The sequence below is a fragment of the Ursus americanus genome, chromosome 35 (assembly GCF_024610735.1).
Source record: "Ursus americanus isolate L20-20 chromosome 35, mUrsAme1.1.p, whole genome shotgun sequence".
NCBI lineage: Eukaryota > Metazoa > Chordata > Mammalia > Carnivora > Ursidae > Ursus > Ursus americanus.
Window position 1 is genome coordinate 16,479,999 of NC_142161.1, and position 27,979 is coordinate 16,507,977.

A 27,979-nucleotide genomic window follows, 5' to 3' on the forward strand; every position below is an offset into this window, starting at 1 on the left:
TTTCAGAGGCCATTCTTGATTGGAGTGCCCTTCACATCTACTCTAACAAATTATACCACTCCTCTTTTTGTCTCATATATTCAGTGGTACTTTGTGTCTGTAAATATCTGATTCAGACCTTGACTGAAGTAAAGAAAAAATGTATTTCAAAGCTGAATCTGTAACCTCTTTAGAGCACTGTCCATTCTTTACGCTATAATAGCCAAGAGTTTGTGAATATTATAATCTATTTTGTTCCAACCAATTTTTTAAAAGATTTATTTATTTGAGAGAGAGAGAGAGAGAGAGCAGGGGGAGGGGCAAAGGGAGAGAGAGAGAGAGAATCCTAAGCAGACTCCTTATGAGCACTGGGCCCAATGGGGGACTCGGTCTCAGGACCCAAGATCACCACCCCAGCAAAAATCAGTCCCACGCTGAACCAGCTGAGCCAGCAGGCACCCCTGTTCCAACCAATTTATATTCAATTTTTTTGTCTTTTTTTTATTTCCCTTTATTGCACTTACTTAAGTGCAAATTCCTTTCATTAACTTGAACCATTAACTTGGGAAACTGTCAACACTTCGTATTATGCCTATTCTCTGGGGATGTGTAAAAACAAAACAAAACAAAAACATTATCATCGTTTAACACTCAGAAGAGTACCAGGCACATAGTATGTACTCCACAATTATTTGGTGTCTGAAGGAGTTAAGGTGACATTTATAAAAGCAATACTGTTATGTGGAAAAAGAAAACCACCTTTGAATTACTAGCAGCTATTTAATTGTGCCAGTCCTTTCTTGTTTCAACAGAGGAACACGAATTGAGGACTTATTCTTTAATTCTGGAAGATTCAACATTGTGTCTTAAAGAATTCATTAGTTGAACGTAAGCCTCCAGATCTCGTTCTACAGTACTTCAGTCAAAAAATTTACCACCTCCAAGTTTTAGTCTGTGAACCTTCCCTGGCCGGGAGCTAGGCATTGCTTTTTGCTCACTCAACTGGAATCCACTTTGGCCGTTTTCATTCAACCATCACTTCACAACATGCCCCCCTCTCCCCGGTGTCCTCTCACCCCAAACCACAGGCAAACCAAAGAGGAAACCACAATTCCTCCAGCTTCTTGGAGAGTGCAACCCTAACTTTGAGGCCACAAGACACGTTTTTAACCACACGGTTTCCTTCCTCTAGCCCGATTAGGTTTTGTCCGGACAACATTCTGCTGTCGCAAAACGCGCCTGTCTTCTCGAAGCCGACAACCGTAGCGTCGGGCCCCTGCGGCCACGGAAAACTACGAGAAAAACCGCCTTTTCCTCCAAACTCCTACAAGTACTTCGTTAGCTCCTGAGCGGTCTAGAAGCCACGCCCCGCGGCTTTGGCGCCGCGGTGTGCGCATGCCTGGTGCGCGCCGCCTGCCCCTGCCGGGCGCCCGTTCCGCCTTAGTTCCCCGCGGCCCCGGCGCGCGGCGTGCGGCTGGCGTCCTCCCCCACCGCGCCCCGCCCGGTCGTTTGCCGGCGCGCGCACCTCCTCAGGCGGGTGGGCCTCAGAGTCCGGAGGCTTCGAGCGAAAGTCGATTGGCTGACGTGGTGGCCGCGCGTCGGGCCTCAGAAACTCTGGGCGAGCGCGCAGAGTCGGCTCCTCAGGCAGTGCCAGGCACATCTCAGGTAAACAGGTAGGCTGGGAGGTTTCGGCGACCGGAGAAAAGGAGGGGGTGGGCTTAGATCCAGCCCTGGAATTTCCGGCCGCAGCCTCCTTGGCGCAGGAGAAGGGGCTGCGCGGAGTCTGCACCCGGTGAATCTGCACGGCCGGGAGTGATGGGGCTCACGCGAAGGTCAGCGTCGTGGGATCCGCAGGTCCTCTTTCTGGGCATAATTTCGGCATCCTTCCGTTTCCTCTGACAAGAGTTCAGCAGCTGAGCATTTATTCAAGGGTGTAGCTTTTTGTTTGCTTTTTCCTTAAGTGGCGGTTAGTTGGAGAGTTCAGGTCCTGGCTCAACCTGTGATTGACTGTGTGTGTGTCCTTGAGAGTCACTTAATCATCGTGTGTTTCAGTTCTCACACTTGTAAGTTTCAGCAAAGAATGCGATGCTTCCTTAGGCACAGAGAGCCGTGCTGTAGAAAGATAAAATTAGAATTTTTGGGTTCACAGTGTTTCTGAGCCCAAATCTCTGGAAGGTGGTACCACCCAACAGTATTTGTGAAGTATTTTAAGCTCCAGGGATGGAAGGAACTACATAAACACAGGTAGCAGCAATATTAGGCAGGATGGTAGAAAGAAAAAAAATCCTTTTCTCCCGACAAAAGCAGGCTTTTTAAAAAAGCTCCTTTGAACACGTTATGCAGATTAAATCACTGTGGCAGTAGACAAAGTTAAACCAAAACAAAGGGCCAAACAAAACCACATTTCAGCGTCGCGCCACCCTCCAGGTAACTTTAACATACTATCATAAATTATTGGCTTTTCAAAGTTTCTCCTTGGGATTAGTGTGGTACTAACCGAAAATGACAGTTATGTAATCATTTGGGTATCCTGTGCAATAGTATACCAAGAAAATTTATTAAAGCGACTTCTACGTAAGATAACAAGTTAAGATACCTCATTGATGAAATATAATGATGGCAAGTCAGAAAAATGAAAGGGGGATGTACACAATTATCTTTTAAAGGCATAGGTTTTATTAAAATCTTTTTAGTGTGTTAATTTTTAGGGTATAATATAGAGAAAACCGTATAAATCATAAGCGTACAACTCATTGAATGAACATGAACATATTCATGTATTCAGAATCAAGAAGGAGCATTACTTGCATCTTAGAAACCCCACTTTGTATGACCCATTTCCGAAGGTAACTTTTATGTTGATTTCTAAAGTCATCTATGAATTTACTATTATTGACTTTATATAAATGGAATCATACAGTAAATAGTCCTTTAAGTCTCACTTTGTTCAATATTGTATTTGTGAGATTTATACAAGTTTTGTAGCAATATTTCTTATAGTATTCCATCTAGTTTCTGATTATTATGAATATGGCTTCTATGAACGTTTTATAAGTACCATTGACCCTCGAACAACACGTATTTGGACTGTAGGGTCCACTACAATAAATACAGTACACTACTGTAAATGTATTTGTTCTTCCTTATGATTTTCTGAAAATTTTCTTTTCTCCGGCTTGTTTTATTGTAAGAATATAGTATATAATACATGTACAAAATGTGTATAAATAGACTTTATGTTATTGATAAGGCTTCCAGTCAACAGTAGGCTATTAGTAGTCAAATTCTTAGGGAGTCAAAAGTTAAAGTTGGATTTTTGTGTGGGATTGGTGCTTCTAATTCCTTTGCTATTCAAGGGTCAATTGTATTTTGGTGAATATATATATACACACACACACACACACATGCACGCACACACACACATACATTTCTGTTGGATATACATATACATATTGGTGAAATGGCCATATTATAGGGTATGCAGGTATGTATTTTTGGTACACACTACCAAAAATATTTTTCAAATTAGTTGTGTCAACACTCCTGTTAGCATTGTTTGAGAATTCTGGCTCCTCCAAAAGCTTGCACACTTAGTGTTGTCTTTTTCATTTTAACCATTCTGGTGGATTTATAGTGATGTCATATTGGGGTTTTTCCCTCATTTCCCTAAAGACTAATGATATTTAATACCTCTTCATATATTTATTGATCATTTAGATATCCTTTATTTCAGGGGTCATTAAATTTTTCTATAAGGGGTCGGATAGTAAATATAGGCAGTCCTTGCTTTGTAGTTTAATTTAGTGCAGTACTGTGTAAAGCTAGGACTGCTTGTATTTTCAGCTTTGCAGATCATATAGAGCCTCTGTTGTATTTTCTTCCTTCCTTTCCTTGCTTCTTTTTTTCTTTCCTTCTTTCTTTTTTGCCAGCCCACTTATTTGCTTGCCTTCCCTCCCTCTCCCTCTTTTCCTCCCTCCTTTCTTTCATTCTTGTTTCATAGATTGCTAAGACCTACTATGTTGAAAAATGACTGTTCAAAAATGACAGTTCAAGGGCACCTGGGTGGCTTGGTCAGTTAAGCGTTTGGCTCTTGATTTCAGCTCAGGTCATGATCTCAGGGTGATGAGATCAAGCCCCATGTCAGGCTGCTGCTCAGCAGAGAATCTGCTCAACATTCTCTCCCCTTCTGCCCCCCCCCCCCACATGTGCACTCCTGCATGCTCTTTCTCTCTCAAAGAAATGAATAAATCTTTAAAAATAAATGACAGCTCAATCTTTAGCCCCTTGGTGGTGGTGAAATTATTGAGAGGGGCTACATTGAAAAAAAATCTAAATACATAATAGTATTAAATATTGTGTGCTGTAATGTTTTGAGATTAAGTAATAGTATTAAGCAGCATGTGCTATAGCGTTTTGGAGTTAAATTTGAAATCTCTAAGCATACTTTTTTTGCTTCTTACCAGTTTTACCTCAAAGCTAATTAGAGAGCTGTTTCAGTCTTCTCTAAGCTGTTCTTATTTCTTCTACTTTTTGTCATCCCTTTAAAGCTGATGAACAGAAAGGAGGTAAAAGGTGAGAAAAGAAAGGAGAATACAACCCTTTTCTGATATTCTGATATCTGATAGTCCCTAAAGGCTAGGAAGGGATGAATACCCAAACAGTTCTGGACACTTAGAGTAAAAAAGTATAAAAAGCATAAAATACTTTCTGCAGTACTTTGACTGTCTTTTGAGCTGTTCCATTGCGGGATGGCTCAATTAAAATTTGTATCTACCTGATTGAGTATGCCCATAATTTGGAGGGTGATAATAGTGTCTTGTGCCATGAAACTCAGCTGTGGCATCCCTGCCCATAGTGGAGGTCCTCTCTTCTTTAGATGCCCCATTGGTCTGTCTAGTTCATCTTCTCTTTGGGCCCCCTGCCCTTCACTCAGTACCAAAAAATATCAAAAAAACTTCTGAAAGTGTCAGAACTTTCTTTGACTACTATTTTAGCCTATGTTAACATTTTTAGCTAACGATTTCTTTTTTTTTAGGTGGTTTATAGAAGTGAATTTAGGAATGTATTTAGATATATGCTAATACTAATGACAGACTTAGGGGTAATCTCCATCAACTTGATATTTTCTTTGAGATAGATAATTGAGTTTTTCATCGTTCTTACTTGATTGTTATGCAAACACAGATTTATGATAAGCCATTAGGCCTAGCTTCTACCACCAACCACTTTTGTCCTTAAGCCTTTCTTACATAGAAATTCTCGATCCAGTTATGCATTTCTATACATTTGTTTATACACACATATTCATACATATTTTGACAAATACAGATACTTTACTGGCCCCACAAAAAAATTGTACTTATATGCATTATTTTCACCATGCTTCTTGAACCAGTGTTGGAGACATTACAGATTACTATGGTTGGTAAAGGGTATAAGGTAGACCTCATATAGAAACAAATAGGGTATTTATGTAGTACAAATGTTTCATGGTACTGGACGCTGACTGATAGGGATATATCTATCAGTCCAGAGGTTGTCATTAGCTTCCTAGAGTACCTACTCCCCTGGACATTGCCTGCATCATATTGTCATTGTTGACCTCTGGGACTTTGTATTTTCCAGGATTCCAGTGGGGACAAATCTTGCCTTTTCTGTTGCAGTTTCTATTTTTAGACACTTCATTTAGGTTATATTTAATCTTGGTTTCTTTAAGGTGACTATATTTCTCTGCTACAGTCTATTTATTTGTTGCTTTTATACTTCCCTTTCCAGCAAATCTATTACTAGTATGTCTAAATATCTGGGACTGGGGATGGACAGAGGATAGCTCATTTTCATCTCACAGGCCACCTACAGAGATAGCTTTAGGGTTGATAAGAGAAAAAGGTAAAGCTTAACATCAATTTTTGCTGCTCTTGTGAGTTCTGTGTTATTATTCTCAACTTCCTTTTCTGTTTCTTGGATTTTGATACTGTTTTAAAGGGGATGGGGCAGATTAAGGACATTTATTGCAAAAGCAACATGCTATATAGTGCAAAGAGCACTGGGCATAAGTGTGGTTTACTACTTTTCTGTATTAACCTTTCTTGAAATTTGGCTCTTTTGTAAAATGAGGCATTTTGACCAAATATCTCAATCCTTGGTAATTCTTTCCAAAAGACATGGTAGAGAAGCACAGAGTTTAGAATTTAAATGATCCTAGAGGTCATTTAGGCTATTATCTCAGGTTTTCTCAGAACACTGAGGCCTTGAGAGATTGTATTTAGTCACATAGTTTTTAGAATCCAGTTCTCCTGACTTATTCCAGTTGCCTTTTCTGTATGCTACTTTATAAGAACCAGCCGCCTTTTTTTTTTTTTTAAGATTTTATTTATTTGACAGAGACACAGTGAGAGAGGGAACACAAGCCAAGGGAGAGGGAGAAGCAGGCTTCCTGCTGAGCAGGGAGCCTGATGTGGGGCTCGATCCCAGGACCCTGGGATCATGACCTGAGCTGAAGGCAGACGCCTAACGACTGTGCCACCTGGGTGCCCCAAGAGACAGCCTTCTAAGATAACCCTGGTATTCATCCTCTTGTGTAATCCTTTTCCGTTGAGGGTAGACTACCGAGAGGCTCACTCCTAATAGGATATGACAAAGGTAGTGGGATGTCACTTAAGAGATTATGTTAAAATAGACTATAACTTCCTTTTTGCCGGCCCTTTTTTGCTTGCTCACTTCGATGAAGCTATCTGGTTGCTGTATCATAAGCTGACGTATAGAAGGACCCACCTGTCGAGGAATTGAGGGGAGCCTTTGACCAATAGCCCGCAGAGAAAGTTTAGTAACGCCCTGGGAACTGAATCCTGCCAACAACCACTGAGTGAAGTTAGAAGATCTTGTCCCAGTTAAACCTTGAAATGACTGTAGCCCTGTTGATGCCTTGATTACCACCTCGTGAGAGACCCTAAACTGGAGGACCTAGCTAAACAACACCAGATGCCTCAGGAACTGAGATAACAAATGTGTGTTGTTTTAACCTGCTAAGTTTTGGGGTAATTTGTTTAGCAGCAACAAATGGGTAATAAACTGCTCTTAGTAATTTTTAAATTTTAATAAAAAAAATTGTTAATAAAGGAAATAGTTCACCCTGAAGTTTTTGTGAACATAACTTTAGTCAGTTTTTATCATTTTAGACATATTTGGGAATATGTTATTTTTACTCTTTAAAAATGAAAATATTAGGGGCTCCTGGGTGTCGCAGTCGTTAAGCATCTGCCTTCAGCTCAGGGCGTGATCCCGGCGTTCCGGGATCGAGCCCCACATCGGGCTCCTCCGCTGGGAGCCTGCTTCTTCCTCTCCCACTCCCCTGCCTTGTTCCCTCTCTTGCTGTCTGGCTCTCTGTCAAATAAATAAATAAAATCTTTAAAAAATAAAAATGAAAATATCAATCATTTGTTCTGTATTTGTTTTAGTTAGAACTTAATTACCATGTATTTGTTTGATCTCAAAACTGGCAACAATAAAGAGATAATTACTTTGAAAGTTGAGAATTACTACTTTGGTTGAAGGTTCCACTGAACTGGATGATTGATGAGACAAATTTACCATAGAACTCCTTTTGGCAGTTGACAGGAGCACCTTTGATTCAGCTATTGTCTGTATTGAAGGTGTTTTTAATTTAGATTGTTTACTGTTTGGGATGTATATACTCACGTCATCTACTCTTGTTTATCTGTAGTTTTGCATTATGGTGATTTTATTGTATATAAATACTGTTTTGAGAATTGCCTTTAATATTCCTGGATTTATAAGTTTTGGAAGCTACTAGAATACAACAGGGATTATTTTGCTGGAACCCTTAATCCTGAATCTTGTTTTATTTTCTGTTGAGGTATATACCAACAACGCCTCTTCATAATTTTATCTTGGGAATTTTGCTGCTGTGGAATAAGTGTTGAAAAACTGAAAAAAATGAATAAATAAATGATAAAGATCAGTGAACTTGTAAAACACTTTATTGTGAAATGTAATAAATGTGAAGAAAAGGAAATAAAATATATGTGGACGTTCAATGAATAAAAAGTTAACACCCATGTAACTACCATCAAAATATCTTGAATAATCATTGAAATGTTTAAGTCCTTGCTTTGTATATGGTTTTGTTTTTTTCTTAATGCTGTGTGAATATGAGTGTGCATGTGTGTGAGAGAGAGACAGAGAGATGTGAATTCTTTGGTCTGTGCAATGCTTTATGTGTCTGTTAGGTGAAGTTTGTTAATGCTGTTGTTAAAATCTCTTTCCTTACTGATTTGTGTGCGTGTGTGTATGTGCGCATGCATGTGATTGATGAACTGCTAAATACTGAGAATTTGCAGTATGTTAAATCTCTGTGTAATCATACATGTATTTCTCCCTGGTAGTTCTATCATTTTTTATTTATTTTGAAGTCATGTTATTAGAAACATATAGCTTTATAACCAGTCTGTCTTATGAATTGAACCTTTTTTTTTCCCCACTAAGAAGTGTTCCTTTTTATCTCTAGTAATGCCTTTTGTTTTAAAGTCTAGTCTGATTTTTTAAAAACTTTATTTTGAAATAGTTTTATACTTACTGAAAAGTTGCAGAAATAGTAGAGAGGTCCTGTAAATTCTTCATCCTACTACGTTCACACAATGCATTATCATCGTACAAGGACCAAAACCAAGAAATGAATATTGTCACAATATTATTCACTATATTATACACTTTATCCAAATATCACTGTTTTTTCCATTAATTTTGTTGTTGTTGTTCTATCCAATCCAGATCCTGTGTTGCATTTAGTTGTTGCGTTTCCTGAGTCTTCTCCCATCTGTGACCTCTTTTGAATTTTGATATAGCTATGTCAGCTTTCTTTTGGTTAATGTGTGCATAGAATTGGATTTTAAAAATTCAGTGGGACATCTTTGTCTTAGAATTGGAGCATTTGGTAACTGGATCATTAAATCCATTCATATTTTGTATTATTCCATTTTCTATTTTCAGTTATGGCAATTACATATGCTCTACCATTCTTTTGTAGAAACTCTTGCATCTTGGAATGTGTCTTTTCAGACCTTTATGCATTTTCTTACATGTATATATATAGCCAAACACATGGTTTGGTTTGTTTGCTTTTTTATTTTAATATAATAATGGTAATGTTTTATTATTTTACAACACTCCTTTCATTTAGTAATATTTTATATATCTTTCTATGTCAGTGTATATTCTACACATATATATAGTACTTATACATATATACCATAGTTTGTTTAACCAGACCCTAACTGGTAGACATTTATGCTGTTTCTAATTTTCTTAATGGTATAAACAGCACTGTCTTATATATTCTTGTATGTGTAATTTTGCACCCTTTGCTAGAACATAGATTTCTAGAAGTAGAATTATGGAATCAGAGTTTGCACATGTAAAGCTCTAATTGACATTGTGGGATGTTCTTGTTATTTTTTAATGGCATAGCTTTTATAAAAACAATATATGCTTATTATAAATTCTTTCAAGCAACATAAATAAACAAAAAGGTGATGGTGAAACATTACCGCAAATTCTAGTACCCAACCAAAACAACCCTCATTAAAAATCAGGTGTATAGCAGTCTGTTTCTGTTCCTAAGAGTTCTCAATATTTAAAAACAAACAAACAAACAAAAGAGCCTACCTGTAGGCACATGTTTGTGAAATTTCACAACACCAAGAATGAAAAAAACAGAAATCTTGAAGGTTTCCAGAGAATACAAAAATAGAAAAAAGAATCGAACGTATTAATATCAGTCTTGACCAGAATCGTGGCTATTTAACAATGACGTATGGGAATAGAACAAAGGTATTTTTAGGGGTGCCTGGGTGGCGCAGTCAGGTAAGCATCCTATTCTTGGTTGTGGCTCAGGTTGTGATCTCAGGGTCATGAGATGGAGCTGCCAAGGGGCTCGGCACTCAGCGTGGAATCTGCTTGGAATTCTCTCTCCCTCTGCCCCTCCTGCTTGTGTGCTCTTTCTCACTCTCTCTCTCTCTCTCAAATAAATCTTTTAAAAAAAGATATTTTTAAACCTGGAAATCCTCAGAAGTTATGCTCAAGCAAAATAAATAAGTGAAAGAAAGGCCTGGAATGTAGGAAACAGTAACTCTAACCCAGAGCACAGTGAAATGATGTTCTAGGAGGGACAGCTATATAGCTGGCCTAGAGAACATATGGTGCAGATTTAAGGAGAAGCCCCCTCATGAAGGAGGTTTTCAGGAGAGAAAGAGGATTTCAGAGGTACATAACTTCAGAGCCTGGAGTTTTCTCTGTTGGGAGGTTTTTTAAAACTATGAATTCAATTTTTCCTCCCCTACTATGTCTATTTCATTATTTGTGTATTTTTATTTTAAATAATGTTTTGATTTTAGGAAGTAATTTCTTATCAAGTATGATCTAATATCATGTAATTTTATGTTATGATGCTTGGATATAAGTGGTCATCACATAATTAGAAAAATTTTTGTATTCTTACTCTACTTGGGTGGAATTTGAAGGGTAATTTTTTACAGATGCTATTTGCATTCAGGTGTTAAAATTTTTTTTGCATTAAGTCTCAACCATATACATATAACCTAAAAAATTCTAAACATTTAAATTTGTTCATTTTAATGAAGTATTTTCTGAATTATGACATATCTCTTCTTTAAGCAGCATGTCTTGATACTAATTAGTACTGTAATACTTTTATTATCTTTTAAATTTAATGTAAATCAAAGCCATTTCCTTAATATATGTCAAACAGCTTATTACCAGCATGGGAGCTACAGATACTGTGTGATATAGCATATGATATCCCAAAGTAGAACATTTTATTCAGTGGCATGAGCTCACACAGTGGGCAAGATGATTGTAATTCATTTGGGTAGGTGAACAGTAATTTAGGAAGTTCACATACAAAAACTCACTGTCAGTGAGTTTCTTTGTGATTCTTTACTGGTAAGAAACTCAGTTTAGGATATCATTAGCTTATTTCTACTGTCTTTATTTCCTGCCGGTGACTAATTTACATCTTAGTTTAAAGTAAAATCTACGTACACATCTTTAAAATGCCTGTATTTTTGTTAGCCATTTTAGAATTAAAATCTCAAAATATTTGGTCACGTGATTACCAACCAGTTGATTCTAAAAGCTCATGTTTGCTCTACGTGCAAATATACCTTAAGAATTACAGAAATTAAATATTTTCTTCATTAAAGTTTTTTTGAACAGTTTCTCTTTTAAAATGTGTTCTTTTAGGAATTACTTTATGAAAAGCAAAAGATTGTATTTATTTGCCTATTAGTGGATAAAAATTTAGACTAATATATAACACGCCACATTTAATAATGAGATTTCAAAAAAGCTGCCACAAAGATATTCCTTCTAGTGCTTTTTGTAACAGGAAATAATGATGTTGCCATCCAGTGGAGTATTAGTCAGTAGTTAGTGAAGCATTTTGAAGAAAAATGCCTATGATATATTATTGTGAAAAAATTAAATATGTGTAGACTTTGATTACACATATAAATATGTAAAAAAATGACAAAGGGAACACACTAAAATTTTAAGAGTATTTTATATTTTGGTGGTGAATGTAACGGGTGATCTTTTTTCCTTCTTTCTACTTTTGTTTTAGTGTATTTTGGACTATTTTCCAAGAGATGAGGTCATTTGGGCAGTACCTAGAATTTGTGTCTCAGTGGGTTTTTTTCCTATCATCAGTGAATTTTTTACCAAATCAAGAATTCAGCATCATTTGACATTAACATTGGATCAGCTCCGACTTCTCCTAATGATAATGGATTTATTGTAATCTGTTTATACCAGAATATAATGATTTTTATGCCCTTTGAAATCTTCCAAGTGAGTTGTCAAAAGGTAACGTAATGTACTTATTACTTAACTTATGTACTTAAGTAATGTACTTACTTAAATGTAAGTAATTAGAAAAATATTTCCTGTTGTTTTTGAGAAGGTTTAAAGAATGACTACTAACTTTAAGATCTTTTGGCTGTACCACCTTCCCTTCCCCAGCTTTTAACTGGACCTAATTTTTACTTTCTCCATATGGTGTCTTCCCTACAAATTTAGACTCTATTTCCAGTTTCTCTTCAGTGTGTGAGAACTTTGTCCAAATGTTTTGACAGTTCATAAGGCTCTAACTGTTCCAGCTCCTTTACTTCAGACCTTTTGCACCCTAATTGCTTGCTGAGAGCATACCTGCTGGTTATAGTGATTCTCATGACTTTTAGATATCACGTTGCTCCCTATTGTTTCCTTCTCCTCCTCCCTGCACACGTGCTGGATATCATGCAGGTCTCATAGTTGTTGGTGTTGTATGTTGGTATTTACCTAGTTTTGTGGTAGATATTTTGTTTATGGTTTCATTTTGGTATCCTGGTTGCTCTGTTTTTATAAAGATAGTTGGGAAGATTTAAAAACTGCTGATTCCACCACAGTCTTCCCAGAATCTTCCTGGCTTTTTTGCAAAGTTAAATTTACTTAATTTAAAGGGTTGTCTTTTTTGAAGGTATGTTCTGCTAAAATGTTCTTTATTTTATGATTATTGAAGGTAGTTGCTTCTATTTTTTAAAGTCATTTATAAAATAAAAACCTATCAACAATTTTTGTTTTGGAAATTTTACTAGCTTGGGAAGTCTAAAATTTTAGTGACTATTGATTTTCTCAATTCCCTATAACAGGAAATTGAAGTGATTTGCCAGAGGCTACAGAGTTGATAAATGCCAGCACCTGTATCCAAATATTCATTTTATGATCCCACAGTAATCAGTCCTGAACTAGTTATAGGAAGTGACTGAGCGAAAGGGAGCTCTGTTTTAAAATCATTTAAAAATGATTAAATCCTTCATCTAATACATGGCTCTTCTGGGTTAGGACTCTCCTGGGTGGTATGAGAAATAATCCCTCCAGGGAGAGTGAAGATACACTTTAGGACAAGTTCCTGATCATCAAGAATTCATTTTCCAGTTGATTCATGACTGTGACCCCTCTTTTTTTTAAAATGCATTCTATGAGAGAAGCTGAAAATGTCTCTGAACATGCTAGGTGGTATGAGAGCTAGAAACTCACAAGGTATATGTATTAGTTTCCTGTCATTGCTGTAACAGACCAACCACCACAAATTTGGTGGCTTAAAACAACATAAATTTATTATGTTACTGTTTAGGAGGTCAGAAATGTGAAATTGTTCCCACAGGGCTGAAATGATGTCAGTAGCACTGCATTCCTTTGTAGATAGTCTCTAAGGGAGACTTTTTCTTACCTTTTCTAGCTTCTAGAGAGGCAGCCTACTGTTTACTTGAAATGGTGCATTTCTTTAAGGAGGTGATCAATTAGCATTTTATAGTCTATTCATATATTCAGTTCTTTGAATTTATGCAGTATATAGTTGACCCTTGAGCAGTGCAAGGGTTGAGGGGACCCCCCCCAGTTGAAAATTCATATATAACTTTTGACTCTCTAAAAACTTAACTACTAATGGCCTCCTGTTGACTAGAAGCCTTACTGACAACATAAACAGTTGATTAACACATATTTTGTATGTTATGTATATTATATACTGTATTCTTACAATAAAGTAAGGTAGAGAAAAAATGTTATTAAGAAAATCATAACGGGGGCACCTGGCTGGCTTTGTCGATAGAGCACGTGACTCTTGATCTCCAGGTTGTAAGTTTGAGACCCATGTTGGATGTAGAGATTACTTAAAAATAAAATCTTTAAAAAAAGAAAAAAGAAAATCATAAGGAAGAGAAAATACATTTATAGTACTGTACTGTATTTATTAAAAATCTGCTTATGTTTAAACTTGTATTGTTCAAGGGTCATTTGTAGTTTTTTTAATTCAGCCAGTACACAGTCAGTGTCTACCATCTCTTGCCATACCTGGGGTTTGGAATTGGTGATGGCACTGAACTGAGACATGCACGTGGTCTAAAAAAAAATGAAATGTGTGTGAGTGTGTATGTGTGAAAGAGAGTGTGTGTGGGTGTGCATTTTCAGAAGAAGGGATGGGATGAGCTTGGAGTTAGAATTTTAGGAACCACAGAATCACTGATGACGTTTGTTGTTACTGCACCAGGGAGTTCCTGTGGTCAGGATTGGAGGTGGGAGGGTGGAACTCTTTAAGTTGTATATTAGGTTAAGAGAGGCTGTGTTGTGCTAATAACCCCCATATCATGACTTAATACAACACAAGTTTAATTCTCACTCATACGGAGTTTGGCTTAGAGGTCAGCATCCCTTTTATCTTGTGATGCCACCATCTCGTATTGGTGCTTACATGGCTCTGCTTCAACCCCATCACATGACCCAGATGTAAAGAAGATTAGGAAATGCATTTTTCCTGCACATTTGGGAATAGGAGCTGCTATGATTATAATCCAACAAGTCTAGGTTTTGGAGAAGAGGTGGAAGAGTAAATGACGATTTACATCTTTTATGAACTGAATGTTTGTGTCTCCCCTTCCCCGCCATGCCCAATTCGTTTGTTGAAACCCTACCCCCTAGTATGATGGTATGGGAGGTGGCAACTTTAGGAGGTAATTAGAATGCAATAAATGTCATGAAGTCTCTACCCTCATTGAATGGGGTTAGTGTCTTTATTAGAGACATGAGGGAGTTTGCTTCCCCCCTCTGCTCTCTGCCACGCAAGAATACAATAAGAAATTGGTAGTCTGCAACCCAGGAGAGGACTCTCACTAGAACTCAACCTTGCTGATTCAAACCTGATCTCAGACTTCCAGCCTCCAGAACTGTGAGAAATAAATTTCTGTTTGTGAGCCATCCAGTCTATGGTATTTTTGTTAAAGCAGCCCAGATGCACTAAGATCTTACTTCTTCTTTCCATTACCTAGTAGGACTTTTGCCCTGCCTTGACATTACCCCATGACACTTGCAGCTTGGGTTATTGCTACTGATTTCTGTATTGGTGAGAGAGACAAGACTTACCCTAATGCAACATGGGGGTAGTAAGAGCCATGCAAATTTTTCTGAAACATGGATGATGTGAAGTTTTTGATGGGTTCCTGGGGGTCCATATTCCCTCCCATTTTTCAGTTTTAACTGAGAAGGAAACAGTTCCATTTCTTGTCCCAATAAATAGAATAAACAGTCCATAGCGCCAGGGTAGGATGATAATTTTTTTTTCTTTTTTTTAGAGTGAGAGAGAGAGCCTGAGAGCACAAGCTGGGGGAGGGGCAGAGGGAGAAGCAGACTCCCCACTGGGCAGGGAGCCAGGAGTGGGATCATGACCTAAGCCAAAGGCAGATGCTTAGCCAACTGAGCCACCCAGGAAGCCGGTGATAATTTTGACAAACCAGTAACTTCGAGTATTTGATAGTGACCAAGGATAGCAGAAAACTTTGTGTTGGATACCTGGGGGTTATGATTCTTGCTTAGCAGGTGGATTCCCTCCCAACTGTTGATGGTATCCTCAGCCATTCCCTTTAGGTCAGGTTGAAGGTTTCAAATAATAATTTAAAAACCATTTTATCAAAGTAAGTACATTGCACCAAATTTTAGCCTCTCATGGCATACAAAAGGAAGAAAAATTTAAAAGAATTCAATTTGATAAAACGAGCACCTCGACCAATAAAGAAGAGATATAATGTTGAAATTTTTGTTAGAGTTTTCAAAATAAGTTGACAATCTCATTGAAACTATTTACATTGGATTATTCATTTAAAACCTATATATTCTTCTGCTCAGTACTATGCTCAACAGGCATTAGAGATACTTAGACATTGTTAAAAAATTAATGTGTGATAACTCTATTCATATCAATTAACATCACAGAGTTGTAGACTAACACTAATTTGATTAAATCAGCAACGTAGAGAAATACACTGAAATTCTGTATTGAGTTTATGCAGAGATATGGAAATAGTAATAAGAGGAAAAAATCTTTTAATGTTACTACTGATTGTATACCTCTTCATGTTGGTGCCTGATTTTAGTGAGCTTTCATTAAGTTAAATTTATATTTTATATCATAAAAATAAGTTTGATTTGAAATTTATATTAATGATTAGAATGTTTTTATATTGTTTTTAAAATATATGTATTTAAAATAGTTATTAAAGGGGAAATTGTTAACTTCAGAGTCTGCTATATCATTAACGAATTTCATCAAATTTTTTAAAAACACAATTTTTCATTGTTATTTATCATTGGGGAAAGGTCAATGAAGTGTTTACAAACCCTGCTTGTGTTTTGTTATCATGACCATGGGAAATTTGAAGAGAGTTTTACATTGACATTTGCTTGCAGAATGTCGCTTCATCCTCATGGAGTGACTTTTGTGTCTTTTATCCTCTTTAAACGGACAGTATGAATACGAAGTTTTTCTTTTGCAAAACTAACTGCTATTATTTTTGGTCATATGGAAAAATTTGTTAGAAGATGTTGAGGAAATTCCAAATACTCAAAAGTATCACTGTTCAAAAAAAATGTTGGTTAGAATATTGATTAGGTAAAATGTCATAATTATACAGTATGAGTGAAAAGCTAGCCTTTTTAAAAGTCAGTTTTGTTGGGTTTACTGTGAAATTCCTTAGGACTGAAAACGCTCTGGAAATGTTTGTCTATTTCTCCACTAGATGGAGCTGTACACTAGGTATTGGTGCTGTAGCAAACAAGGGCATGTATCCGATGAGGTAATAAATACTAAGGTTAAACTTCAGTAACCCATATATTAATGCAGTTAAATAATTGGTATAATTCTTGCATAACTAAAGGTAAAATTTAATTTTATCCCTTACATATAAAAATGTTATTTTCCAGTCATTCTGGGGAATGTATACATTTGATTTTTCTGATAGAGTTGTTAAGTTTCTCTTGGTCTATCCTTTATACTTCGTTGGTACCCTAATGGCCAAAAATATTAAACATTTTCAACATAGTTAAAATTACCTTAAATGGCTTCTGCTTAATGATTTGCCAGTATAACTAAAGTTCTGCATTTCTTTTGATGTAAACATACTGACTGATGCCTATGGTTTGCTAGGTATGTGAGGTCAGTACATTGATCTCTTGTAGATGCTTCTGTTCCTACTAGTTCAGTTGATTTATATACTTACCAAGAGTCACTTGTGTTTGTCCCCAAACCTCTTTATACCAGTTATATCTGTGATCATAATTATATAATTTAAATGAAATCTATGTAAGCTAATGAAAATATCATTTGTAGAAAGTGTTCCTTCTACGAAAACTTAAGGTGAATGATTTGCAGCACTCAGTAAGAGGTGAATTGCTAAAAAAAAAAAATTACTATCAATGAGATAGTAATTTTTTAATTTGAATGAGAAAGCTGTAAAAAAAAAAAAACAGCTTTTGCACTTGTTTGTGGGGCCAAAAATGCTTGGGATTCTGTAAGCTCTGTACAAAAGGTGCTGTTATTTAACGCTGTGATTATAAATGTACGGGTTTCACATTTTGAAAGTTATAATTGAGAAATAACTCTCCAAGTAATTTTAACTTGAAAATGAGAAGTGTCCTGAAGTTATTTTTACTTAAGTGCTTGATGATTTTAAAATCTGCTTCTCTCTTAACGTTAGGCTATCTTACTATAGCTTTCTGTGATTGTTTTAGCTGATTATTATTTAGAGGCCATCCAAATAAAACGTGTTAATTAGAATACAGAATATATTTAGATAGAAGAAAATAAAACCAGTACTTTATCAAAGACTCCAGATATACAGTTTAGCAAATAACGTAGCTTTTTCAGTCTTACTTTTGAGTTAATGTAATGATTTTTATCTTTCTGTTATTCCAGATTTTATGATTTCTTGAATTGTTTTTTTAGGCAAAAGTTTGAAATTTGGTCCCTAGTTTGTCTGGTCTCATCATGTTGAGGTAGCAAGGGATTGTCTTCCTCCACATATACAAAACTGGTGATTTTGGTTCAGTAGTGATTTCCTCTCTAATTAGAGTTTCTCCTCCTCTGCTATAATCCTATGAGAGAAATTTTATTACTAAAAAAAGATAAAAGAATTTTTTTTTCTACTTTCATAAAAAGAACAGGAAGGAATCAGAAGATCTAGGTTTTAATCCTGGAATCTAGGACCTAGAACAATAAATACTTGCCGAGTAAATAAATGAATGAGTAGTTTGCTGCTTATTAGTTCTGAGTATATAACCTGGTCGATTAACTTCTCTTAGAGCCTTATCTATAACATGGGATTTTATCAATTCAACACACATTTCTTCTTTTTTTTTAACACACGTTTCTTGAGTGTGTTACAACAATGAGAACTCCTTTAATTTAGATTGCTTAATTGGAAGGAATAGATAAGTGAATAATTGAAATATACTGTGACAAGTACTCCGATGGAAGCAGGCCTGGACAAAGACAAGTGAATAGCCCCTTTAAACCTGTAAATATTGGTCAGACTTTTATTTAGTGGAAATAGGAAGAAACATTTTATTTTAAAATTATTATGCAGAAACTGATTAAAATATTAATTTCCTCTCACTAGTTGAGAATATTTCTGAAAAAATTTTACAAGAAAATTTTCAGTTTTTTTAGCTTCTGTGTTCACTTCTCAACAAACAGTTTCATGGAAAGCACATTTATAAGTTTCAAAATTAGATGATATAAGTTGCCAGAGAAGTGCCATGGATTATTTTCTGAATTTTAATTCAGTACAACTACATGTGTAGTAGAAACTGTTGAGGAGTGCTTTTAAATTTCCAGTTAAGAGTGATATACAGAAACCTTAGTTAACTGACATCATACTTATAATTTATTCCAGTGATGTTTTAATGGCCCTCATAGATTGCTGTACTCACCAATTTTGCCCCTGAATCCTAGCTGGCTTGCCTACATTCAACATGAACAGGACTGACACTTTTATAATTTTGAGTTTTCCAGTCTGTGACCACAGTAAATATTTCCTTTTATTTAGGTCTTCTTTTATATCTTTCAGTAGAGTTGTATTATTTTTTCCCTAGGGGTTTTGCATTGTTGTAATTCTTATGCAAGGACCTCAAATTTAGGGTGAAAGAAGTGTGAATAGCCAAGATTCTTGATTTGTTCCAGTATCAAAGGAACGAATTTAAGTGTTTCACCATTCTTAGAGGATTTTTTCTTATTTGTTGTTCGTTTTAAGATACCTGTTATCAGATCATTATATTTTTAGAATGCGAAGATTTTTTTTTTAAGAAATGCATGTTGAATTTTATCAGCTGCTTCATCTCTATAGATTTTTTGCCTATCTTTTGATTTTCTTTTTTAATGTTAGTGTAATAGATGTATTCATTTCTTTTCAAATATTGAATAAATCTATAATGAAATAACACAATTTAGTCACAGTGCATTACTACTTTTCTTATAATGCTGGTTTCTGCTTGTTAATATTTTATGATTTTTACATGTGTGTTCATTAATGAAATTTGCTTCTTACACTATTCTCATATAGGTTTGGTATCAAGATTTTTGCTATTTTCCTAAAGATTTTGCTATCTTTTACTCTCTGGAGATTTTAAGGTAACATTAGACTAATTCAAATTAGATTGAAGTAATAATTTCTGGAATATGCTACTTCCCAGGAATATTTTTTTACTCATGATTAATTTCTTTGAAAATTATAGGCTTATTCAAGTTTTCTGTGTGTACTAAATCAGTTTTGGTTAATTATATTTTTTCTTGGAATGTGTCTGTTACAGCTCCATTTTTTAATACATTGCCATAAAGATGCTTATAATATCCTTTTATTATTCTTAATATTGTTTGTGTATTTTCTCTTCTTGATCAGTTTTCCCGGTTTTTCGGTCTTTTAAAGAACCAGCTTTTGGCTTTGTTAATTCTCTAAGTGATATGTTAACTTTCCTATTTAATTAGTTTCTCTCAATTTTTTTCCCTTACAGTCTTTTTGGACTTATTTTGCTTTAGATCTGATTTCTTATGATGGGTGCTTAGCTCATTAATTTTCATTTTCCTTTTCTAATATATGTACTGAAGGATATAAATTTGCCTCCAAGTAGTACTTTAGCTGCATCTCACAAGTTTTGCTTTGTGGAATTTGTTATCGTAGGATTCAAAATATTTTCTAATTGTCATCAAGATTTTTGTCATTGACTTGTGGGGCACCTGATGGGTTGGTCGGTTAAGCATCCAACTCTTGATTTCAGCTCAGGTCATAATCTCTGGGTCGTGAGATTGAGCCCCGTGTCAGGCTCCACACTGCCATGGAACCTGCTTAAGATTTTCTGTCCCTCTCCCTCCATCCCTCTCTAAAAATTAAAAAAAAAAATTTTTTTTTCCATTGATTTATTAATTTCTAAGCATATGGGAACCCTAACTTATGAATTTATGGGAATTTAAATTTCTGAATGATGATTTTCTTTTTGTTATCAATTTCTGACTTTACATTGTGGTTAGAGAAGATGCTCCATCAGGTTTTAATTCTTTGAAATTTGATTCTACTTGCTTTGTGTCCCAGAATATGGTCAGTATTGTAATATTGCATGTGCTTAAAAAGAGTGTGTATTCTGGATATTGGGTAGAACATTAGTTTATGTTCAGATTTGTTAGATCAAGTTTGTTAATAGCATTGTGTAAATCATTTGTATTCTTACTGAGTTTTTTTGTTGTGTTCCATCCTTGTGGGTTATCCATTCTCTCCTCATGGTTTTGTTGTTTTCTCCTATACTTACATAAAGCCTGTGTTATTAGGCTTGTATACATTTAAAATTTTGTATTTTCCTTGTGAATTGAAACTAAAATTTTATTATTATAAAGTGACCCTTTCTCTGCCTTAAAATCTACTTTGCCTCATATTAATATAACTTAATGTTTTTTGCTTAATATTTGCATGGTATATCTTTTTGCATCCTTTTTTGTTTAATGTTTCTGATTATTTATTTTTAAAGATTTTGTTTATTTTATTTTAGAGAGAGAGAGCATGCGCGTGCGCGTGCACACACACATATGCATGAGTAGGGAGAGGGTGAGAGAGAATCTTAAGCCAGCTCCCTTGCTGAACGTGGACCCTGACACTGGGCTTGATCCCAAGACTCTGAGATTGAGACCTGAGCTAAAGCCAAGAGTTGAAGGCTTAACTGACCTAGCCACCCAGGCACCCCTGATTTTTTTCACATTAGATGAGTCTGTTGTAAACATGTAGATGAATTTTTAAAAATCTAGTCTGACAATTTCTTTTTAATTTGACATTCTGAATTATGTAGATTGATTTCTTTTTCATTTGGTGTATGTCCCTATGAATATTTTATGTGTGGCAAAGTATACATAACATTTTATTGTTAACCATTTTTTAAGTGTACAATTTAGTGGCATTAACTACATTCACATTGTTGTACACTATTACCAATATCCATCTCTATAATTTTTTATTTATCCCAAACAGAAACTTTGTACCCATTAAGCAATAATTCCTTACTCTTCTTTCCTCAGCCCTGGGTAATAACTGTTCTACTTTCTTTCTTTATGAATTTGACTATTTTGACTTTCTTTATGAATTTGACTTTCTGTATGCATTTGGCCTCACCTAAGTGGAATCATACAATATTTGTCCTTTGTGTCTGGCTTAATTTCACTTAGCATAATATTTTTAAGGTTTATCCATGTTGTAGCATCTATCAAAATTTCATTCCTTTTTAAGACTGACTAATATTCCATTGTATCTATTTGCCACATTTTGTTTATCCATCATCTCTTGATGGACAGTAGCATTGTTCCCATCTTTTTGCTATTGTGAATAATGCTGTGAAACTGGTATACAGTCCTGTGAATTTCAATACAAGTAAAGATTCATTTAACTTCCCCTGTATCAGAATACAGAGCAATTTTCTATCATCTCAAAAAACACCCTGGTGCTATTGTTTTAAAGTTGTATGTTCCCTCTAGTTACTCTCCTTGGCAAGCTCTGATCTCTTGTCCATCACTATAGTCATGTCATTCTAAGATGGTTATATAAATGGAATCATATTAGTGCAGTTTTTTGAAACTGGTTTCAGCTCAGGTCTCAGAGTTTTGAAACTCAGCTTAATGTCTTTAAGTTTCATCCAATTTGTTGGATCAAGTTTGTTCTTTTTTATTGGTAAGTAGTGTGCCATTCACTATATGTGTGTATGTGTATAGCAGTTTGTTTACCATTCATGGGTTGAAGCAGTTTGTTTACCATTCATGTTTTAAGTTTTGGGCTGCAGATTTTTGTGCCGACATGAGTTTTCATGTTTAGGGTAAATACCCACCCAGCAATGAGATTGCTGGGTCAGATGCTGAGTGTTTAACTTTGTAAGAAATTGCCAAACCATTTTCCAGAATGACTACTGTTTTGCATGTCCACTAGCAATGTGTGAGAATTCTAGTTGTTCCTCATCTTCATCAGCATTTGATATTGTCAGTATTTTTTAATTCAGTCTTTCAAATGTGTATTGTAGTTATCATGGTTTTAATTAGTATTTCACTAATTAGTCTTTATGTCGAACTACTTGCATATGCTTATTTGCCATCCCTATATCCTCTTTAGACAAATGTCTGTTCGAGTCCATTTTTATTGTTGAGTGTTGATGGTTCTGGATATATTCTGGATACAAGTCCTTTGTCAGATATGTTATTTCCACAGATTTTTTCCCCCAGTCTATAACTTGTCTTTTAATAAACTTGGCAGTTCTTTGACAGAACAAAAGTTGTAAATTTTGGTAAGATCCACTTTATCATTTTTTTCCTTTATGGATAATGCTTTTGGTGTCATTTCTAAAGGCTTGGAGTTTTTGGAGCTTTCTGGATCTATGGGTTTGTAGTTTTTATATGCTTTGGTTGCTTTTTCTTTGCATGCCTAAAAATTGTTTTTTTCTTTCTCTCTTTCTCTTCTTTTCTTTTCTTTCTTTATACTTTTTATTTTAAGTAGTCTTCACACCCAACATGGGGCTTGAACTCATGACCCTGAAGTCAAGAGTCACATGCTCTACTGACTGAGCCAGCCAGGCACCCCTGTTTTATTCTTTCACAGGTTATCATTCTTGTGTTTTCTTCAGAGACAATTAACTTGTATAAACACAAATTATAAACCTTGGCTTTCCAACATCACATTAGCTGCTGTCTGCTTAGTTTTTAATCTCCTGCTGCTTTTTTGATAGCCTCATTCTCTGGTATGCCTGTATAGTTTGATGGTCAGTGAAGGATTTGGGTAGCACTTACAATCAGATTTGGGGGCTTACAGTTTTTGTATCTTCCTTATTTCTGGGGATCTTTCCATTAATTTTCCACTACTCTGCCATATGTTGAGCTCTTTCCTCATACCTCAGGCCTCAGCTCTCTGCTGCCCTTACTGCCTATTGTTTGGGGAACACATTCAGTTAATAGAAGTAGCAGGGTCATAAATCTCACCGATTTCAGCTCTGTCTTTCAAGGGTAGACTGCTTCTAGTGTGTTGTTTTTTGTTTGGTGAACATGCAGTGTCCCCCACCCCCACCCCCGAGCATGCCCAGTTTTGTGGAGATTTGGGCAGTATTTATACTCAGAGTTTGGGTTTTACTGACTCTCTGGTTCTTACTTCAGAGTCTTACCCTTGTATTTCCAGCTCATCTTCTAGTTCTGAACTCTGTTCTCTGCCATCTCAAGCCAGCTGTGATCAACGTTCTGTTGATGAAGTTGTGGGGATTGGGGAATTTTCTTCTTGAAGTGCCAATTTTTCAAGATGAAATTCTTGTCTTTTTTTTTTTTTTAAGATTTTATTTATTTTAGAAAAAGAGAGAGAGAGTATGAGTGAGTGCAAGCAGGAGAGGAGCAGGGGGAGGGGGACAAGCAGACTCCGAGCTGAGCATGGAGCCCGATGCAGGGCTCAATCCCAGGACCCTGAGATCATGACCTGAGCCAAAATCAAGCATCGGATGCTTAACCAACTGAGTCACTCAGGTGCCCCTGTTGTCTTTTTTCTATGTTGGGCTGCTTCCCATTGACTTAATTTTGTCTGGATTTCATAATTATTATCCATGGGAAGGATCATTTAACCACTTCACTCTGTTGCCATTACCAGAAGTTACCACACATTAAATTTTACATTTCAGTTGTTATGTTTTATATATAGAATCCTCATTTATTTCTATTTCATATATGTTAATTCACAGTTCACTTTTTATTGCTTCATGTTCTCTGCATATATTTCAAACCTGTTCTTATTTTTTAAAATTTAATGTGAATGGTTTTGTTATTTGTGAATGACAACCCCAAAGGTTGAAGTATTTGTGGTTTGTCTGTGCAATACCTTTTTTTTTTATGGTGATTCTTCATTTTAGTTCATTACTTCTTTGTATGCTTGGGTATTTTTGACTGTGTGTTACTTATTTTAAAATATTTTATTTTTATTTATTTATTTGTGTGTGTGTGGGACTTGGATTCCTGGAATGAAGAAACCTTTCTCCAAAGAAGTTTTGCTTTTACTTCTGCTGGGTACCAAAGAACCTACCATTCTGGCTCTATTTGAAACTAAATTAAGTGTGACATTTTTTTGGACCACCCAGCTGATGTGAATTTGAGTTGCAGACCTTTGAAAGGCCTGGTTTGTGGTGAAAATTTCTTAAGGACCCTTTTTCCTGCTGTAATCAATACCAGGGAAGATTTCCCTGCAGTCCTCTAAGTGTGAGTGATGGATTAAGTTTATTTCTTTGATGTCTTTGCATTTTTTCCTTCTTTGGTACGTTTATAACATTTGGGGTCATAGCTGTATGGAAGCAGTGTTCCAGTATGTTCTACCTTGGGTCACATTCTGGGATTCATCATTTATAGTTCCTCAAAAGGACAGAAAAATCAGTAGCTCAGTTACTTATGTTTGGCTAATATCCTAGACTAAAGCACATTCTGTGCTTAGCTCCTCTCAAAGGTTAGATTCCCTGTGAAACAAACTTTGAGACTTTGAGATTTGTGCATGGGAGGTTTGCTGGAGGAATTCTGTCAGGAACAACATCTGTGACAAACGAGAGAAGCAGGAGTGAGTAAAAGGAAAAGTTGAACTGCAGTCAATTGCAGGAAAGATTTCAGTCAATCTTTTTGTCCTTTAGAAGTGTCTCATTTTGAAGAAAGGGGTTGGCTTTTATACACCCAAATAGACCCCCACATTGAATGCAGGCCACTCTGAGGGACGAGGCATGATTCTGGGTAGGGTGGCTCTTTTTGTCTGAGGGTTGGTGCTTGTAAAGGACTTAGCTGAGAGCCTTCAGTAGCCACCTCTTAACCAACTGGGGGAATTAAAGCCTTGATACTGAAAGAGATTTGGGATATGTACCATAGCAGCCGCTGTAGTTTCCCCTCTGAATTCTTGCTTTAGCTATTTATCGGCCTTATAATTTCTTTTCAGATCATACGTTCTTCTTTTTATTTATGTTTTATACAGTATTTTTGTGGTTGTTTTCAAGGTTAGTCCAAATGACCTTGTTTGTTATATTATTGGGACAACTCAAATTATAAGATAGAACTCTTTTCCAGCTTTGCTTTACTATGTTGTGAATTACATTTATATTTTCCCAGCTTTACTGATGTATGATTGACTAATAAATATTATATATATTTAGGTTGTACAATGTGAATGTTTTTTAAGTTATACTTGATGTTTTTATATACATATACATTGTGAAATATGATAGAACTCTTTTTTTTTTTTTTTAAAGATTTTATTTATTTGACAGAGACAGAGACAGCCAGCGAGAGAGGGAACACAAGCAGGGGGAGTGGGAGAGGAAGAAGCAGGCTCATAGCGGAGGAGCCTGATGGGGGGCTCGATCCCACAACGCCGGGATCACGCCCTGAGCCGAAGGCAGACGCTCAACCGCTGTGCCACCCAGGCGCCCCATGATAGTACTCTCTTAATAGATTTCACTTTACCACTGACCATTAATACTTTGACTTAAACTTTTTGTTCTTTTTTTCTCTTTATGGTCAGTCAATTTCTTATGAAATGATTCTGAAAAGTGTTGTGGTAATTTAGAAAGAATCCCAGTAATCTATTTTTTGTAAAAGGGCAAGTTATTGGGGCACCTGGGTGGCTTAATCAGTTAAGCGTCTGCCTTCGGCTCAGGTCATGGTCCTGGGGTCCTGGAATTGAGCCCTGTGTCGGGCTCTCTGCTCCAGTGTGGAATCTGCTTCTCCCTCCCACCCCCCAGCTTGTGCTCTCTCTTGTGTGCTCTCTCTCTCAAATAAATATATAATCTTAAAAAAAAATCAAAAGGGCAAGTTATTAAGAAATTCTCAATGAAGTCAATTTATTACACAGAGAATTAGCAGTATTTTACTTTAGGTTATTTCTCTTAATATGAAAATGGTATAAGCTGGATCATTGTCATAATGAATTAGGAGGAATTTAGCATATTTAAAATAATGAAAAACTCAACAGTCAGAACATTCTAGATAAGTTCTTGTGCTTGGTAACAGATAGCCTGTCAGATCTAGCAACTATCAGTTACTAATTCTCCAATGTTTTCATTAAATATTGTTAAGCAACCAAGAACCTAGTAGCCTATCTCTCTAACATGTAGTTACAAGGGCGCCTGGGTGGCGCAGTCGTTAAGCATCTGCCTTCGGCTCAGGGCATGATCCCGGTGTTCTGGCATCGAGCCCCACATCAGGCTCCTCCGCTATGAGCCTGCTTCTTCCTCTCCCACTCCCCCTGCTTGTGTTCCCTCTCTTTCTCTCTCTCTCTCTCTCTTGCTAGCTATCTCTATCTCTGTCAAATAAATAAATAAAATCTTTTAAAAAAATACCATGTAGTTATAATACCAGTTATAGTGTGTAACTTTTTAACTTTTATTTTCTTTAGCATATTGCTCTTAATTCCATCTCCCCCAACCTGGGCCTCTGAGATTTCATGTGGAATAGGAAATGGAGATGAAGGTATCAGCAGATGTTTTTCTTTTCCACAGAACCTAAGAAGCCTTTACTTCATCTTTTGCAATTAATAATTACCATTTTTTATTATGCATTTACATTTATGTACCCCTGTTACTAGTGTCTTATTTGTGTTATGCAATGTATCAAGTACCCAGAAAAACACAGAGAATAATAAATCTTAATTGAGCTACACAGATTTGGCATAAATGTTTTCCATTTTACCCTTCTCTCAATCTCATTTGCCTTTTCTGTGTTAACTACTGTTAAGTAAAAGTAGCTGTGAATTTTACCAGACTCATTTCTATGTATTCTTTTTTACAAACACACATCCAGATGTCAAAATAAATGCATAGTTTTCAGGGTTTTTTAAATACAAATGCAGCTATGCTGTACATATTTTTCTGATATTTCTTTCATTTTTTAGTATATTGTAGAATATCTTTTTATGTTAGTCCATACTGATTTACTTCATTTAGTGAATGGCTTTTTGGATATTTTTAATATTAGTACATTACTTAGTATATAATAGGCACTCAGAAAATATTGGCCATGGTTGCGCTGTTAATATTATACTATATGGTCTGGATGTGTCCAACTTCATTTAGCCACTTACTTATAGAGTGACCTTTAGATAGTTTCTGGCATTCCAAATCTAATATTTATATTTCCTTTTAGATTATTTCCTTTAGCTGCCCCAATTTTTTTTTTTTATCCTGGAGATCAGGTATGTTTGGTTTTCATTTAGTTCTTTTAATGAACCTATTATAATCCCAATGTTACATCATACCGTAAGGCAGAAAGATTAAAATCTTATGGCCGGTTTAAAACTACAGATTCCATGGTGATTAAGATATTCAGTAGTCCTTCCTGAGTAAGGGTACTAGTCTTCTTCAGTGTAATTAGTGGAGGTGTATACTGTTTTACTAGCTTAGTGAAGCATCCAGTCCACTTTTGCAAGTTTCATCTTTCTAAACGGACTGCCAGTCTTGACTAGTCTTCTAGAAGAGCGCACCCTCTAGTGTTCCTATTTGGTGTAACAAGTATTTATTTCATCCTGGTGAAGTGCTTCTCAGAGCACCATTTGGGCTTGGTTCAATAAACTGAATCTATCCC

General features: G+C 35.9%; 1 protein-coding gene across 1 annotated transcript in view; it reads left to right on the plus strand.

The window, feature by feature from the left end:
* The first annotated feature begins 1,387 nt into the window (after positions 1–1,387).
* MIPOL1 (mirror-image polydactyly 1) overlaps positions 1,388–27,979 on the plus strand; it is a 327,574-nt gene continuing 300,982 nt past the window's right edge. The window contains exon 1 of the mRNA XM_045799749.2: positions 1,388–1,644. The gene's annotated coding sequence lies outside the window, so the exon portion shown is untranslated. The remainder of the gene's footprint in view (positions 1,645–27,979) is intronic.